Raw genomic sequence first — 6,338 nt, 5'->3', positions numbered from 1 at the left:
AAGTTTGGATGGGAATTGACCTTTATCTATCATAGCGTTTGCTATTTCTTTAATTGGGTTTACAAGGCTGCTTTGACCTGCTTTTATGATTTAGGTGGTACGGTGTCCACACCCGTGGCCTTCTTACAGTCGAGTTTCTTGATGCAATTTCTCACTTTATTTTCTGTTATATGATTAAAATTAAAATGCTCATTCTTACAGTTGTTTAAGATGGACTTGATACTAGGGTGTTTTTATCTACCGGGGTTTTGTTATTTATCCCTATGTTTTGTGCAATATTTATTTAAAAAGAATTTAATTTTTCTGATACTATACTTTGATCTGATATTAAAGTGTTATTTTCCTGATTTTTAAGAATAATTGGATTATCGGACTTATTTGTTGACTTTTGAGATAGGAAGGGTTTGATGGTTGGCCAGAAATCTTTTGATTTTGGCCCGCCATCGCACCTTTCCTTAAAATAGACTGATATGGATTCTCTTTTGAATTTTGTTTTTAGATTTCTTAGGCGGGTGTATTCTTGCCAGTTAAGATTGGATCTATTCTTTGTATATGTATTTTTGGCATTTCTAGTTTCATATATAATGTTACGATATTTTGAGTTCATGTAGGGTGGGGGGTTTCGTCTAGGTATTTTTTCTTTTAGGGGGCATGTTCATTAATTACTTCTTTGAGCATATACTCATGGGCCCAGTTAGATATCGTCAATATCTTCAAAGATATGTGCAGTGTGGAATGGGGTTTGTGAGAGGTCATGATTAAAATTATTTTCATCAAAGTTTTTGTAACTCCTAAATGTGACTTTTTTCTTACTTTCTGTTTGACAATGCTCCTTTAATGATGTTGCAATACAATTATGGCAGTCGCTTAGTCCGCAGTTAAAATTGATAGTTTTACAGAAAAGGTTTTTAGAATTTGTTAAAATAACATCAATCAGAGTAGGTTCTTCAATTTTTGTGTAACATATGGGTTCTGATATAATATTCTCTAAGCTAAAACTGTCACAAATATTGATTAAAGGTTTACTCTTTTCTTTTTTCAATAGGTCGTAATTTAGGTCACCTAAACACATGAGATTTTCAAAATTAATAAACATTTTATCTAAGCAAGATGTCAATACTATCTCAAATATGCTATTTTTTAAGAGATGGGGTCTATATACTGCTAGAATGCCCCATTTACGTTTATTCATAGATAGTTCATAACACATGCACTCAGTTTCATTGCATTCTAAGTCCTTTCTACGTTTAAATGGCAGATCTGATCGTACAAATGCCATTAGTCCGCCTCCATGGGTATTTCTGTCTCTTCGTTCCATTTTGTATCCTTCGGCATTGAATAAATTGTTATTAAAGCTGTCATCTATTTTGGTTTCAGAAATAATCAGTAAGTCTGTTAATTTATCTTCTAGCTTGAAATTTGTATCTAATACTGTTAATATTTATGTGGCTAAAGATAGGTCTTTTTCTGTTTTCATTTCGTACAGTTCTCAAATTATCAAAAATATCATACATATGTTGTTCCGATTCATTAGAAATATTAGACATGTCACTATCGGTGTTTTCATCATTTTTACTGTTCGTAAGCGGATCATTCAGCAAGTCTTCTTCTGGGTCCGGTTCCGGTAGGTAACTATCATTTATATTTTCAAAATTACTACATCCAGGGTCAGCAATGGGTATCTGGTCTATCAAATCATTACTTGAACTTTTTGTTTCCAAAGGGGAATCATCTACTACAGGAATGGGTAGATCCAATGTTGCAGTTGTCTACCTTACATCAATGTTTTTGCATTTTACACAGTACCATGGTTCATCTGTTTCTCCAAGTTGTTGGTATATTTTAGGTGAAATGTTTGCACATTTTATGTGGAACCAAAAAGTGCATGTTTCACATAAAAAAGGCTCTATGATATTTGGCTACTGGTTTTTCACAAGTTCCACAAGGGAATTTTACAGGCCCAGGGTTTAGGGAAACGTCTCCACTGATAATAATCAGGAAAAGTTTATAACTATACTTGAGATTTATGGGGTGGTATATTACACGCCTGCTGTGTATCATGTGGTAGTACATGATGCTGAAGGTATCACAAATATTTTCAACATCAACAAGTTTGAGGTCGCAGGGCATGACCTGTGAATTTAAGTAGTTGTGATGGGCTGTTTGATAGATTTTCTCATGAACGTGGTGTTGATCTTCAAAATAATTATACAGGATCTGGTTGTCGTTGTCTGGTATAAATTTCTGTTAGGTTATAAAGAATGACAGACACATGCTCAGGTTTATGATGTAAGCGGCCATGTTGTTTACATTAGTCATGGTCTTTCCGCTGGTCTGTGGTAGACTTCAAGCGCTTGGTCATGCAGATCACGAATAAAATTTTCCAATTCAGCTGGAAAACGATTTTCTCAGATAATTCTGAGATATAGCACACTTTATAGCTTTTAAGAAGCACAGTAGTTCTTTAAAAGTTCTATAAAATGTTTTGTTTGCGTTAAAAACAAATATTTTTTTTCCGCTTTTTAATACATGTATAATTTTCACGTATGCGCACTTTATAAACAACAGATGTTATATATGTGCTACATCACGTTCCTTATTAACAGTATCCTTGTATTTTTCATGCTTTATCACGTGCGTTTTAATTCATAATTCGTAATATGTTAATTCAGACGTGGTATATATGATGTCTATCTAATCAATATTCTAGCTAGTGCGTGATGTGTAATTCTGCTATGCCACCAGAGTAGACAAGTAAAAAATTTGCTGCAAATGCAGCGAAAGAGATTGCACGGCAATCAAGAGAATTGTAATTTGTAGCGATTTAAGCTCTAAGCCTTATGGTTTGTAGAAAAGTCCAATTTTGACCCTGGGCCCATAATTTGAAAGAGTAAGGTCAAGGTCCTTTTAGAAATTGTTGATGGAGACACGACTTAATATGGACATCAAACGGCCACAATAGCTCATCTGATCACTATGTGACAGGTATTAAAAATGTAAGCAAAAGTGAAGGGTAAGAAGAAACAGAAGTGTGAAAGCAACTTATTTTGTAACAAGGGTGCGATAGTCACAAAATACGCCCGTCAAGGTTTATTAAAAGAAAGGTTTCTGTTGAAGAATTGGTTATATGATTATATAAGGCAAATTGAAAGTCCACACAAAAATCCTACCAGGTAGAGATAGGTAAAAAACACCTCAAAATTGGATATAACATGCATGTACTACAGAAAAGTGGTCTCGATTAAGTAATGAAAAAGTTATAATATAAGCTATTTGTAGTAAAAACAAAGGGAAGTAATTCTATAGAAGGGACCTGCGCATGACACTTCGTCTCATGATGGTGTACAATTGTGGGAAGTGACACCAAAATCCCTCCATGCATGAAGAAGAAATGTCATTCTTGTATCGGACCTTTGGTCTCTTAAGTGTGACCTTGACCTTAGACCTAGGGATCTGGTTCTTGCACAATGACACTCCGTCTCGTGGTGGTGAACATTTGTGCGAAGTTATATCAAATTGCCTCCATGCATGAACAGAACAGAACAGAAGTTTATTTTTGCTCTAAGGCCACCGGCCCATGCAAACATATTTACAAAACAACAAAATACAAGGCATATGCACATTCATGTACAAGGTAAAAGAAAATGACATATACAAAGTAACAGAAACTGACAAATATCATACACAAAGTAACAGAAACTGACATATATCATATACAAAGTAACAGAAACTGACATATATCATGTATAAATAATATATTAAAGTTTTAGTAACTAAACATTAGACTTCCGTTTCTCAAAAGCATAATATAAGAAAGTAGCATGAAGAAGCCATGCTCCTGACAAAGTTGTCATTTTTGTATCCTTTGACCTCTAAGTGTGACCTTGACATTAGACCAAGAGACCTGGTTCTTGCGCATCTCACTCTGCCATATGGTGGTGAACAATTGTGCCAAGTTTCATCAAAATCCCTCTATGCATGAAGAAGAAATGCTCCGGACAAAGTCAGTCTTGAATCTGACCTTTGATCTCTAAGTGTGACCTTGAGCTTAGATCTAGGGACCTGGTTCTTGTACATGACACTCCGTCTCATAATTTTGAACTACTGTGCCAAGTTTCATCAAAATCCCTGCATGCATGAAAAAGATATGCTCCGGACAAAGTCTGTAAACGCCGCATTTTTTTATGATGACTCACTGTATATGTCCAAAATCTGGCAATAATGAGTTGGATGGCATCCAATGACACCCCTGACATGATCATATAATACTTAATACTTTGAACTTTTGTGTGAATGTATTAAAGGGGTCCAGAAACCATAGATATAAATTAAATGTATGGAAGACAAAAATAATGGTATTGTTATAGACTTGTTAGAAATAAATTACACAACTATGAAGTCCATGACAATTATTAGTCCCCCACAAGTATTTATGACTTAGCTATTTTTTTCTGCATAAGCAACTGGATCCTTCTGCTCTGTCAGTATTAATTCATTTCAGTCAATCTATTTCTATGCGATATCTTGTCAGGGATAAAAACTGTAAATTTAGTAGGAAACTGAAATGTTTATTTATATGAATAAATAATAATTCTGCTTAAAAAAGTAAAACTGCATATTTAAGTCAGGCTAGAGAACTGCTTTGCTGTTTATGTACAATGTACATATAAAGATTTGTCGATGTGCAAAGGGCTTCTTGCTAGGACTTGAACCTAGAATTCTTACAAGAGTAAGTGTGTTTCTTTACACTACAAGACGTGATCCCATAGCAACAGTGACATGTATTTAAATACAAAATATTACATATGTATGTAATCTTTCAGAAACAGATACATTTTCTATATATCAATAATAAAACAAAAGACTAAATTGTTTAGGCCTACATCTTATGTAAATATACTGATAAAGCAAAGTAGTATGTAAATGATAAAATGCATAAAAATATAAGGTAATTCCAAAAACTCTCAGCAATATGATGAGTATCCACTATTTATAAACATTAGCTAGATCTAATACATGTATACTTTGACTACAAGTTATACCTCCTTGTCCAAATTTATCAAAATGAATACAGAAGTAACGTTAGACTTACGTCCACTTTAATGTCACTGTACTGTAATGTAGTATATATCACTTTTTGACTGCAGAAATTTAGTAAGCTGTAATAGATACCTCAGGATTTCATTATTTGTCGTTAGTGTGCAAATACACATATGCACATTAGGTATGTAAGAAAGTGCAGGCATCTGATACTAACCATGCAAAGCTACTGCAGTTCCCCATAGGGCATCAAATGTCAAAAAATCATATATGAGAGAAATGTGAAACTGGGTCCACTAAAAAGGCAGACTGCATTACTCTCCTGTATGGTGGCTGATTTCTGCCATTCGCATTTTCGAAATGCGACCCGCAGAGCGAAAACACAAGTATAAACAAGTTGAAATGGTGCGGTGCGAAAACACACTATTTAGAGGAGGCGTGGAGTGAAAACACGATAATAAACCATGTCGGGGGACGAGATTTAGTAACTGGTATGCCGGGGGCGCGGGGCGAAAACAGAATAATTATCGCTGCTTAAAAATCGTGTTTCCCCCCACCCCCCAAATTGCAGTTACTTGATCTCGCCCCACGACCCAGCTAGTTATCATATCTTTGCTCCGCGCCCCGCTTGATAGTCCCCATGATTTTAACTTGTTAATTCTGTTTTTTTGTTTGTTTGTGTTTTTTTTTTTTTCTTGTTTTTTTTTTTTTTTTTTTTTTTCGCTCGGTGGGTCTCGGGGCAAAAACTTGCTATTTAGTGGGGCACACACAAAGCGAAAACAATAGCTCCTGTCAGAGTTAACTGGACTGCTTTTACACATCAATGATCATCTCCATCTCCACTTAAGCCGTGACTCGGAATCATCGTAAATTACAATATTCACATACCCAGCTAGGATATTGATGCAAGTAATATTGCAGACTTTTCCATCATAATTTCTACAAAACGCTTGATTCACTATGGGTCATTCGGGATATTCCAAAGATCCCGGAGAATGCGAATCAAGCACGCCCTTGGCAGAAAACAAACTCCACCAAAAGTTACTACTTTTATGTATAATGATAATAAATACATCTTCAAATTTATCCCTATAATTCCCTAATCCATTGCCATCAAGCCAATATCCGACATCTTTTATCGTTTCCATTTTCCGACGACATATTTGACAAATGAAGAAAACAGTGCAAGACATTTTGACCCCAAGACATTTCAACCCCAAGGAACAATTCGACCCCCAAGACATTTCAACCCCAACTCCTTGGACATTTCGACCCCATTCAATGATATGCTGGAAAAC

Source organism: Mercenaria mercenaria, chromosome 6 (genome assembly GCF_021730395.1).
Source record: "Mercenaria mercenaria strain notata chromosome 6, MADL_Memer_1, whole genome shotgun sequence".
Taxonomy (NCBI): Eukaryota; Metazoa; Mollusca; class Bivalvia; order Venerida; family Veneridae; genus Mercenaria; species Mercenaria mercenaria.
The sequence above is the reverse complement of the archived record's forward strand: the minus strand, read 5'-3'. Positions refer to the sequence as shown.